Here is a 12,040-nt window from a genome sequence, read left to right as displayed (position 1 = left end):
CAGGAGGCACAGGCGGGTGAATCCCTGAGTTCGAGGTGAGCCTGGTCTACAACGTGAGTTCCAGGGTTCCAGGACAACCAGGACTGTTATAAACCCTATCTCAGAAGAAAAGAAAGGAAGAAAGAAAGAGAGAAAGAAAGTCAGAAAAAAATTTAAAAAGAAAGGAAATTCCAGGCACACTAAATGGCTTTCCTGATAGATTTTATAACTTTGCGCCTTTCTGCATAGCATCCCATTCCTGTTTATCTAGAACTCTGCTGAACTGTGCGTTCATTGGATATGCTTCTTTCATCTTGATATCATTTATCGTTTTCGATTGTCTTCCCCTGGTGTCAGGAGAATTTCTAACGTCGGAGGTGTTTTAGCTTTCGCTTATGTACTTTGAGGGAAGAGGCTCCAGCTGTTTTACAGGTTTCCCTTTTATTTTGGTATTTTCTTGAACGAGCAACCCGTCAACCAGCGGGGTCCCTCAGGGTCTTGAAGCCCAGCAGCCGCGCTCCGGGTGTCGTTACAGAAGTGCCCACCAGGGGTCAGCACAGGCTCGGCGTTGGCCTGAAGTATCCCACAATGCACCGAGCCTCCACCCGTGCTGCTGATTGTCAAGCGGTGGGGCGGGGCATCCCCATCGGGGGCGCGGCCTGGACGTTTGGGCAGGGTCTAGTTCTATAGGGCGTGGTCTATAGAACTGGGGCGTGGCCTAGTTTAGGAGGTGGGACCTAGCTGCGGGGGCGTGGCCTAGCTGGTAAAAGCGTGGTCTGGGTGGCGGGGGACCGGTCCGGCCACCGGGGGCAGGACCAGGACCAAGAGTTCTGCCGCGGTGGTGGTCGGCGGGTGTTGCAGGTGTCTGTCTGCTCCCAGCGCTGTGGCCAGGTAGGGACTCCGGAGGAAGTCCTGGAGCAGTGCGGGCGTGGCCGCGGGCTTTGCCCGGATCCCCTGCACTGCATTTCCAAGGGTTTCCGAGCGCGGACTAGAGGGCATCTGGAGCCTGGTGTGGGGTCTCGTGCACCTTCAAGGCCATCCCTCCCGTGGGAATGGATGCAACTTCGGGCGCAGGCGACTGGTGGGAAGTTGGAATCGTGGATTCGCTAGCACGCACTACAGGCTAGGGTGAGTGGCAGCCGCTACACTCGGGCCATCCTCTCAGGAGACGCTGTCTCTTGGGCTGAGCTGGTGGGGTCCTGGCGTCCCAGCAGTCCTAGACGCCACCCAGGACGGCCCTGGGGGACTCTTTGATACCACACCCAGCTCCTTAGTTTTCAAGTAATTAGCACTATCCAAAAAGTAAGATTCGGTATCTAGGAAACACTGAAATGCCTGGAGGTTTGGGCTTGAGGGTGTCTTTCCCCCAACAGCCTGTTTCTGCTTTAGTTCACTCCTTTCAGTCTCACTTTCTGTTACCCCGTTTCCTTGGCGATCATGTCACAACCTGGAAGCTTCAGGTCGCAAAACTGAGTGGAGTGACTCTGCCCACTTTTCAATGCCCTGCGAAGTTTTGTTCACGGATCTCCACCCCCAATAGAAAAGAAATCATATTTTAGTTTTTTCTTTTTAGATTTATTTTGTGTGTATTAGTGTTTTGCCTACGTGTGTATGTACACTGCATGTGTGCCTGGAGGCCAGAAGAAGAAAACAGATCCCCAGAACCAGAATTATGGATGACCGTGAGCCACCACGTGTGTGCTGGGGACAGAACCCTGCCTCTGTGATATTAACACATGTTCTTAACCATTGAGTCGTCTCTCCAGCTTCATAAACTGTATTTTAAAAGCATGTTTCATCCTATGTTATATCCACTGCCAAAAGCCAATTGATTTGCTTTTACTTGATCTCCAAGCAATTTCTCTTACTGCTTAGTAATGTTTATAATTAGGAAAACTACAGCGCAAAGATAATCCAGGTGAACACAGTCTTAATTAGCAAATGAGCTGTTGGTTGGGGGCAGTGGATGAGAAATCAGGCAAGCTTGTTCTCAGACATTTCTGCTGCCAAGGAGGTTGAAGTATGAAAACTGTTTTTACTGTGTCTTCCAAACCTAAAATGCAAATGATGAGCACATGCTCCTTTTTTAGTAGACAGACCTCTTGGCTTGCTCATCGAAATAAGAAAATTCTGTTTTAAAAAATATTTGTTTTTTTTTTTTTTGAGACTGGGTCTCTGTGTAGTCTTGGCTGTCCAGAAATTTGCTAGGTAGACCAGGCTGGCCTCAAACACACAGAGATCAACCTGCCTCTGCCTCCCGAGTGCTGGGATTAAAGGTGTGTATGCAAAGGTGTGTATGTGTGTATGTATGTGTCCATGCCCAACCAAAAAAAAATCTTTCTTTCTTTCTTTCTTTCATTCTTTCTTTCTTTTTTTCGAGACAGGGTTTCTCCATAGCTTTGGAGCCTGCCCTCGAACTCAATTTTGTAGCCCAGGCTGGCCTCAAACTCACAGATATCTGCCTGCCTCTGCCTCCCGAGTACTGGGGTTAAAGGTGTGCGCCACCTCTGCCCAGCAAGAAAATTCTTTTAAACTGTTAACTGAATTACTTCTACTCAAGGAAAGGAGGTGACTAATCACAGTTTGGCTTCTCTATCTTTGTTAAGCAGTAACTTGTCTTAATGGTTATCCTGAATGACTTCATCACATAGAGATGGGCCTGTTCTGTAATGACAGAGCACCACCCAAGTTATTCAGAGGCAGATTCTGTCCAGGAGACGTCCTGTCAATGTGCCCGGATTGGAAATGCAGAGATAATTTAAACTCCGGATTCTGAAACTGATCTAGGAGGGTAAACCAACCCAGACAGTGTGTATTTGCCAGGATAGGCGGTGTGGCAGTACGTGCTTGCTATGGTGACGGACAGCATGGCACTACCGTGCCACTCATGATGGCCAGGGCTTTATGTCTAGTCTGTCAGTTGTGAGGGAAAGACCTCAGGAGAAGCCAGCACTTGAAATGAGTACTAAGGATGTCTGGGAAGAGGGGTAAAGAAATAACAAAATCACAGAGAGCAAGAATGGAATGTATAAACCGGGAGAGATGAATATGCTAGATATTATACTAAGTGACACAAGCCAGTCCCAAAGGATAAATAATGTATGGCCCTATTTGAACACAGTTCTTAAAGGAAGTAGATTGATAGAAGACAGAACGCTGGTTGCCGGGAGCTGTGGGAAGAAACAGAGTTAGCGTCAAACGGGTAAGGATTTGAGAAGATGAAGTCCTAGAAAAGTATGCTGATGGTTCCACAACAAAGTGAACATATCAAAAGCCACAGAACTGCATAAAAATTGTTTAATCCCAGGACTCGGGGATGGCTCCGTGGATAAGCATGAAGACCCAAGTTCAAGTCCCCAACATCCCTTGAAAGAGTTATGTATGTGGCTACGTGCATGTCTGTAACCCCAGGGCTCAGGGTGGAGATAGGGCAGACACAGGACTTCTGGGGCTTGCTGGCTAGCAGCCTAGCTCTGGGTTCAGTGAGAGCAGTTATGCCTTGAGGAAGAGCGATAGAACAGGATGCCCAGCATCCTCCTCTGGCCTCATACTACAACACTTACCGCGTACTCCTCTGAGCACATATTCAACACACACACACACACAGACACACACACACACACACACAGGGTGAATCCCCTTTTTACTGTTTCCTATCAACATGAAGAATCTCCACCAGGTAGTGGCGGTGGCGCATTGTCTTTAATCCCAGCACTGGAGGCAGGCAGATCCCTGTGAGTTCGAGGCCAGCCTGATCTACAGAGCAAGTTCGAGGACAGGCTCCAAAGCTACACAGAGAAACCCTGTCTCGAAAAAAAAAAAAAATTCCTTCCACAAACCTCTGCCCACGAAGCCCAGAAACAGAACCAAGTAGCCCTGCATGCCTTGAATCCCAGCACTGGGAAAACAGAATGGGTGTATGTCTGTGAGTTCGAAGCTAGCCTGATCCTCACAGTGAGTTACAGCCCAGCCAAAAACTACTTAGTAAAACCCTATTTTTTTTAAAGCAATGCTAATGTATATAACACATTGTATATATTTGTATATCTTACTGTCTAGAGAAAGAAATCCCATTGGCCATCCTTTGTGGTCAGATTGCCAATGTCTAGGAGCTTGTGACACATTTGTGACCAGGAAGACAGTGCAACTCCCCTGCAAAAAGGTAAAAGGTATTTTACAGAACCCAGCCCAAGAAAAGAATGCTGGGTGGGTTCCCAAATGACAGATCCCCAGGGCGCAGGTCTATCTATGCTACAGCAGGCTTGCCTAACACCCTTAACACACCCTTTAACACTTTAACACGCTGACAAGAGGGAAACCCAAGGTTTCACAGTGATTGGCCCAGGGCCACTGCACAAGTCCAGGCAGACTGAGAATGGGAAACCAAAACCCATCTTCTAAGCCCAGACTACGGCTTGATACCCACAAGGACTCAGCTGATGAAGATGCTCTGTCCATCCGAGCAGGAAGCAAACCATGACTTTCATCTCTGTCAGCCCTGCGGCAGCAAATTATAAAAATATAGTTACTGAGGAGATTTGGGTGCTTAGAAGTGGGTGTGTCGGACTGCCGGTTCCATTAGGTCTCAAGGTGGTACAATGAAGCCAGGCATGGTGATCTAATCCCAGGCACTTCAGAGACAAAAATAGAGAATCAAGTAGACAAAAGTAGAGTTCAAGGCCAGGGTCAGCTATAAAATGAGTTCAAGGTGCAGCCTGAGGTATGCGATAGACCCTGTCCTAAAACAACAACAAAAACATGAAAAACACAAGGCAAGGAAAAGGTCAAACGTTTGTATCAAACGTGAACCTGGAGAGATGGTTCCGAACACGTACTGAATTGAGGCTTTGTGTGCACGCCTTAATTCCTGCACTTGGGAGGCAGAGGCAGGAGGATAGCTGTGATTTTAAGGCTAGCCTGGGCTACATAGCGAGCTCCAAGACAGCCAGGGCTGCATAAAGAGGCAGAGACAGGAGGATCTCTGTGAGAATGAGGCCAGCCTGGTCTACATAGCGAGTTCCAGGACAGACAGGATTGCATTAGAGAGACCCTGTCTCAAAAAAAAAAAAAAAAAAAAAGTTTCGCTTATGCTCTGCCAGTTCTGGTTCCCGTTTGCTGTGCTTTGAAAGTAGTTTGAGTATTTGATCCCCAAGCATTCACAGAGTGGCCTGTGGGGGTGATGGGGGTGAGCTGAGGAGAGCATCTATCACACTCTTCTCAGAGGAGGGATTCCTGGGCTGCGGACAGACAGTTTTCAAATCGAGTCTTGTGATTGAGGTATTGTGGCTATTTCCAGATAGGTGGACCAGCGCAGGCATCTTTTGAAAAGTGCAGACGGCTGTGGCTGTTAACTGTCTCCACTGTGGTGTCTCACGTGAGCTCCCATCTCAGCCCAATCTTTGGGTCCTCACAGGGAAGGGCCTTATCTGGTATCACTTGGTTTCCTTTGGCCAAGCATTAAGTCTGCTCTTAAGAGAACTGTGACCTTATTTTATAGGCACAGATGAAGGAGGGTGTGTGTGTGTGTGTGTGTGTGTGTGTGTGTGTGTGTGTGCGTGTATGTACACAGATACCCCAGGACAACTTTGGGTATCATTTCTCAAGAGCCACCCACCTTGTTTTTGAGATAGAATTTCTCACTAGGCTGGGGTTCTCCTTATTTCACTAGCCTGGTTGACCAATGCACCCCAAGGAATACTTCTGTTTTCACCTCCCCAATGCTGGGAGTACATGTACTTGCAACCACCCCTGGTCTTTTTATGGGGTTTGGGGGGGGGGTCCTTATGCTTGCAAGGCAAGCACCTTACTGACTGAGCCATTCTTCCCAGGAACACCCCGCCCCCCTGCTTTTTTTTTTTTAACTCTAGCCTACTGTCCTCTTTTCTTTCTTTCCTTCTTTGCCAGGCTGGCCTCAGACAGCAATTCCGTCATCAGCTCTGTGACATGAGCCACCGTAAACGGGCGATCTGCTGTCTGCTACCACCCACTCTGTCACCTGGTTTTTGATGCCTTCCAGTGTCTGTCTTCATCAGCTTGGCAGTTTACTAGATAGAAAGCTAAGAGCTGTGTCGACAAACCTAAAATTCCCTCTTTCAGATCATTAAGGGATTCAGACCTGGACTTCTGGGTGCTGGCCTTTCTGTCATCCAGATCTTGGTAAAACTGGAATGGTTTCTGGTACCCAAGGGGTCCTCAAGGCACACAGCCCGTTTTCCAGCTGGTTCTTTCTCATCCTGTTCTCCGCAACAATTTTTCTTTTTTTTCTCTTCTTTCCTTCCTTCCTTCCTTCCTTCCTTCCTTCCTTCCTTCCTTCCTTCCTTCCTTCTCTTGTTTTTTATTTTTGTTTCTTTTTTCAAGAGAGGGTTTCTCTGTGTAACAGTCCTGACTGTCCCGGACCTCACTTTGTAGACCAAACTGGCCTTGAACTCACTGAGATCTGCCCTTCTCTGCTTCCCGAGTGCTGGGACTAAAGGCGTGTGCCACCACTGCCTGGCTACAACAATTTTTCAAATGGCCTTCCAAGCTCCTCCCATTCTCAGCGAAGGACTTAACCACGGCTTTAGAGATAAGATAAAGTCAAGGCTGCTGTGCATCACCTTGAATAACTTTACCTGCACCCTGTTCTTTTCCTGTCCCTTGGGGTGCCCAGCCCTTGAATTAGAGCCACGCTCCCCCACCCCCGAAAGTAGGATCTTGCTCTATAGATTTAATCCTCTTGCCTTGGTTTCCCAAATGATCGGATTACAGATGTTACTACCAGATAGGGCCAGCCTTAAACTCAGGGGCTCAGTCTGTGTTCTAGCCTTGCCCTCTACCTCCACATCTGTCCCCACTGCCATCTCATCGTCAAACCCCACTTTTCCCAGCACCCTCTTCTCCACGTACCAGCTTCTTGCTTTAGACTTGTCTCTGCTCTCTGACTCTCCTTCCGTCCTTCCTCTTTTCCCTTCCTCCTGCTCGGTTCCCATCATGTCCCTGAAACTGTCTTCACAGAAGTCACCCCACAGTTGAGCATCACTCCGGTGCCAGAGGCTGTTGGCCCAGGCTCCTCTGCACTCACCAAGCTCTCTTGCTTTGTGCCTTGGCCTTGTGCTGTGCTTGCCCTTGGGACTGGCTGCTTCCCTGGGCTCCCCACTCTGGTTGTGCCCACCCTCCTGGAATTCTTTAGTTCTAAGCAACAGAGCGGACTAAACAACCAGCCACTCAAATGACCAGACTCTGAATCCCCAGCCAAGGAAATGTGATGATCTCTGCCCCCCCCCACCAAATCCAGAGATGGATCCAGGCCAGCGGCATTAGCACACAGCCTTGGCCTGCCTCTGGGTGTTCCCCCTGTGTTCCCTGGAAAGGTAGCACTGCTACCAGTGGCCCCACATTTCTCTTCAGACCTCAGAAACCCAAGGAGTGGCCCTGGCTTGACTTCCCACGCTGGAAGTCTGAGTTTCTCCTTTGCCATTTCCTCACAGATGTTTGCTGACCCTGCTCAGGCCTGCTCCTGGGTCTCCTGCCACATCTCCTCCTGGTGGTTCCCACCCAGTCTGCACACCTAGCCTGACTACACTTCACAACATGGTCAGGAACAGTTTTGGAAAATGCTACCAAATCCTACCCTTTCCCTAAGCAAATCCCCATTATGGAAGATGGCTTCCCTCTTGTCCCAAATGGCCTGGTCTGATGGATGCTGCTTGCTCCTCAAGCTCCCCTTTCCCTCCCTCTTAGTCCCTGCAGTTCTTACCCGTAGATGCCAGGCCGGGCGTCTCTCAGTTCTTCCTTCATAGTGTTCCTTCCCACATATGCTGCTGACAGACTGCCGCTGGTCCTCCGAGCTCTGGGGTCAGAGGCAGCTTCCCCCAGGAGAGCCTCTGTGCTGTGTTGTATACACATGCTTCCTCTTAGGGGACTCTGCTTCTGGCCAGGCCTGGTGGTGCAGGCCTGTCAGCCCAACTGCTCCAGAGGCTGAGGCAGGAGGATTGCAATTTCAAGGACTGTCGTCCTGGAAAACCATGAGGCCTTGTCTTAAATCATGAAAAGAAGCTGGGCAGTGGTGGCACATGTCCTTTTATTCCAGCACTTGGGAGGCAGAGGCAGGCGGATCTCTATGAATTTGAGGCCAGCCTGGTCTACAGAGCAAAAAAATTAAATTAAAAAGTGAAAACAGCTAGGGTTCATGTGGTTGGGTCGTGTATCTAAGTGGTAGATTGCTTTCTTGGTATGTATGAAGACTTAAGTTCAATCTGAAATCTCTCTCTGTCTTTCTCTCTCATACACACACACACACATACAGAGAGAGAGAGAGAGAGAGAGAGAGAGAGAGAGAGAGAGAGAGAGAATATTAGTTAATTTTGGTTGCTGTGGCAGAACACATGACCAAGGCAACTTACAGGAGAGTTTATTTGGGCTTCAAGTTCCAGAGGGACCCGATGGGGAAGCATGGCAGCAAGTGGCAGTCATGGCAGTGGGAGCAGGGAGCCAAGAACTTAAATCTTCAAATGCAAGCACAAAGCAGGGAGAATGAACTGGAAGTGGCTTGAGGCTTTTTTATCTCTAAGCCCACCCCCTCAACCCCCCTACCCCCCACCTCCCCACCCCACCCCCTGGTGACATACTTCCTGCACCAAGGTAGAACCTCCCAAACCTTTCCAAGTAGTGCTACCATCTGGGGACCAAATGTTCAAACGCTGGAGAGATAATGAGATTTCTCATTCAAACCAACACACACACACACACACACACACACACACACACACACACACATGGGTAGGGAAGAGAAAGGGAGGGGGAGGGAGAACCATTTTTTCATCTTGGTACTCAACACTCCGCATTAGCTTGTTAAATCATGCCTCAATTGACTTAAAGAGCTATGAAGGGTTAGGCCTAAGCGCCCTATGCCACCTCCCCGCCTCCTTCCCTTGTTGAGCTTTGCTTTCCAGCCTTCGCCAGCGCCACCCCGTGTGAGGTTGCCTTTGTCCTTATATGTAATATCATTCTAGCTCCTTGACATGCCGTGTTGTAGGAGCCATGGAGGAAAGAAACCGGAGAGTTCCTCACTGGATACAGAAAACACTTCATTATCTCCGCAGGAACGGAAGGGAGAACACATAAGTGGCGGCTCAGCTTGAGGGGTCTTCAGCCAAGAGGCAAGGCGGGGAAGCTGCTTCCGCAGTCTGTAGAGACGAGACGAGGTCCCCTAGGGGTGAGAGGAGAAGTCACACAGCAGTGGAGAGCTCACAGGGTGGGAGTGGGGAGGTGGTCGGGGGCGGGGACATCCCTTCACACTGGCCGCGTCCTCCGTGAAAGTGAAGCCAACAGTTGGCACTTCCGGTATACATCCCAGTGTCACTCTATCTCTGTTCTCTGACTGTGAGGTTTCGGGGCAAACAGGACTGCCTATCTGTCCTTCCTCTGCGGCTCTGCACTAGCGAGCTGACAAGAACTTACCAGGACAGACTTCGGATATGCAGAGAGCAGAAAGAGTGATGTCATGTACCCACCGCTTAGCTGGTTAGGTGGGTTTTTCGTTTGTTTTTAGTGCTGGGGTGCGCTAAGTATACAGTCTGCAGCTTCACCTGAGCTACGCCAAGCATGCTCACCCTCCCAACTCATACCACTCCTCTCCCTCCCCTGCTTTTAAACTACATACATACTCTCTATGTAGTTCTGGCTGTCCTGGAACTCACTGTGTAGACCTGGCTGGCCTCAAACTTGTATCTGCCCGTCTCTGCCTCTGCGGTGCTGGGATTAAAGGTGTGTGCTGTCACGCCTGGCTCCCACTTTTCTTTTTGAGACAGGATCTTGTTATGGAGCTGGTCTTGAACTTGTTCCAAAGCACAGACTGATATTTAGCTCTAGTCCTCTGGCTTCAGCTCTGAGGACCGAGGGTGTAGGTGTGCACACTCACACCCCATACCACTTAGCTTGCACACACCTTTGCGTCTTGCCTTTTTTTTTTTAAAGATCCTGTCAGATAAGAGCTGACAGCCCTGTGTACCTCTCCCCTTTTGTCCTTGTCCCTCTCTCCCTCCTAGAAGCCGAGGTATCTTTCCTTACAGTGCATGCTGTCACCATACACAGGTGTGAATGGGAAATCAGCATGCTCTTGTACCCTTACCTTTTAGATGTCAAAGGTGTTTGTTCATCTAGGACTCTAGCCATATAGTGCATGCTGACAGGGCAATATTTCTTTTTAGAACAATGTGGCAGTGGTGGGGTACAGTGCCATGCATGGTAAGGATCCAGAGATTGATCTAAAAGGGCTTCGGAGGGAATAAAGGACAGACACACGGGCAGAGAAAAAAGCTGGGATAGGATGGTATAGGTTCTCATATGGAAAAACTACAACACCCCAGCAGCTTGCTATGTTTATTATATGCAGTTGAACAAGGAGGCAGGCTTAGCTAACCTCAGTAGGAGTGGTCTCTATTGAGGAGCAGTCTTGGGACTATAAACATGGATGGGGAGAAAGCTATGGTAACTGCTGTCTGCAGACGCTGTAACTGTTGTCTGCAGACACTGTTGCTGTCCACGTTTGCCTGGAACCCGAAGAAAACTTTGCCATCCCTTTGAGCCTTACTCAGGGAAGGCTTTGCCAATGCAGTGGGGCTGAGGCACTGGGGTCTTTGACATGGCTATGCCCATGGCAACAACACACATTCCTTCTCCCAGGGCACTACCACCGCCCGGCTTTGTTTGTGTATTGTTTGAGACAGGATTTCTCTCTGCAGCCCTGGCTGTCCTGGAACCCACTTCGTAGACCAGGCTGGCCTTGAACTTACAAAGATCCTCTTGCCTCTGCCTACCCTGTGCTGGAATTAAAGGTGTGCATCACCATTGCCCAGCTAGGACTCATCTCTTGATAGGGTCATAATTTGATGGGCTATTGGGAAGTGATAAATTTAGTAGGTGCTGGTTGTACCCACTCCCAAGAGAGAATGACTCTCGACCTCTGTGTTCTACATTACTGCACGGCTTTGCACGGAGAGCAAAGGCCTGTTGTGTGCTCCGATTTTTGAGGTTTAAAGAAAACAAACAAACAAAAAACCCTAGCAGCTCTTTGGGAGTCAAAGATCATTAGGGCTGAGTTGGTTTTCTTTTCTTTCTTTCTTTTTTTTTAAAATTTTTAATTGATATTTATTGAGCTCTACATTTTTCTCTGCTCCCCTCCCTGCCTCTCCCCTCCCCTCTTCAATCCTCCCCCACAGTCCCCATGCTCCCTATTTACTCGGGAGATCTTATCTTTTTCTACTTTCTACTTCCCATGTAAATTATATCTATGTAAGTCTCTCTTAGTGTCCTCATTGTTGTCTAAGTTTTCTGGGATTGTGGTTTGTAGGCTGGCTTTCTTTGCTTTATGTTTAAAAACCACCTATGAGTGAGTACATGTGATAATTGTCTTTCTGTGTCTGAGTTACCTCAGGCAAAATAATGTTTTCTAGCTCCATCCTGAGTTGGTTTTTTAACCGTTTCTGTCATCTTGAATTTGTTTATTGGCTTTGGCAGGTTAGTACAGACTTCTGATATCAGCAGCATTCACTTTAAGCACTCCCAATCCAAAGACAGACTCCAGAATCTAAAACCTGAGCATTGACACAATTGTTGGAAAGTTCAGACTTTGGGATGTTTTCAGTTTAGGGATGTTTAGCATGTGAAAATACCCATTAATCTGAAAAGCTCAAAATATGAAGCACTCAGAACTCCACATTTGGGTAAGAGATACCATGTTGAAAATAACCTTTATAAGTCTATAAGGTAAATATTAAGTGTTTAGTTAAAAAAAAAAGATGGGTTGACTAATTCAGAGATAAGTGGTGGAGAGTGTTTAACTAATTTTGAAATAGCATTTTTGTGTGTATGTACATGATCACATGCATGTAATTATGTGTACAGGTGTGTGTGTGCACATGTGTATTTGTGTTGGTGGAGGCTCAAGGTTGGGAATTTTTACTGATCAAGCTCCATTTTCTTTCTTTCTTTCTTTCTTTTTTTGGTTTTTCAAGACAGGGTTTCTCTGTGGCTTTGGAGCCTGTCCTGGAACTAGCTCTTGTAGACCAGGCTGGCCTCAAAC

At 48.2% G+C, this 12,040-nt stretch overlaps 1 protein-coding gene across 2 annotated transcripts in view; it reads left to right on the top strand.

Annotated features, from left to right (window-relative positions):
- Nucleotides 1–777: 777 nt before the first annotated feature.
- The window catches only part of Extl3 (exostosin like glycosyltransferase 3), a 93,148-nt gene continuing 81,885 nt past the window's right edge, over nt 778–12,040 (top strand). Inside the window, exon 1 of one of the 2 annotated variants that reach the window (XM_085698654.2) lies at nt 778–1,107. The gene's annotated coding sequence lies outside the window, so the exon portion shown is untranslated. The remainder of the gene's footprint in view (nt 1,108–12,040) is intronic. The other variant, XM_048421776.3, reaches the window with a different exon arrangement.

The sequence above is a fragment of the Myodes glareolus genome, chromosome 12 (assembly GCF_982192425.1).
Source record: "Myodes glareolus chromosome 12, mMyoGla1.1, whole genome shotgun sequence".
In the NCBI taxonomy this organism is placed as follows: Eukaryota; Metazoa; Chordata; class Mammalia; order Rodentia; family Cricetidae; genus Myodes; species Myodes glareolus.
This window is presented reverse-complemented; position numbering and strand designations above follow the sequence as displayed.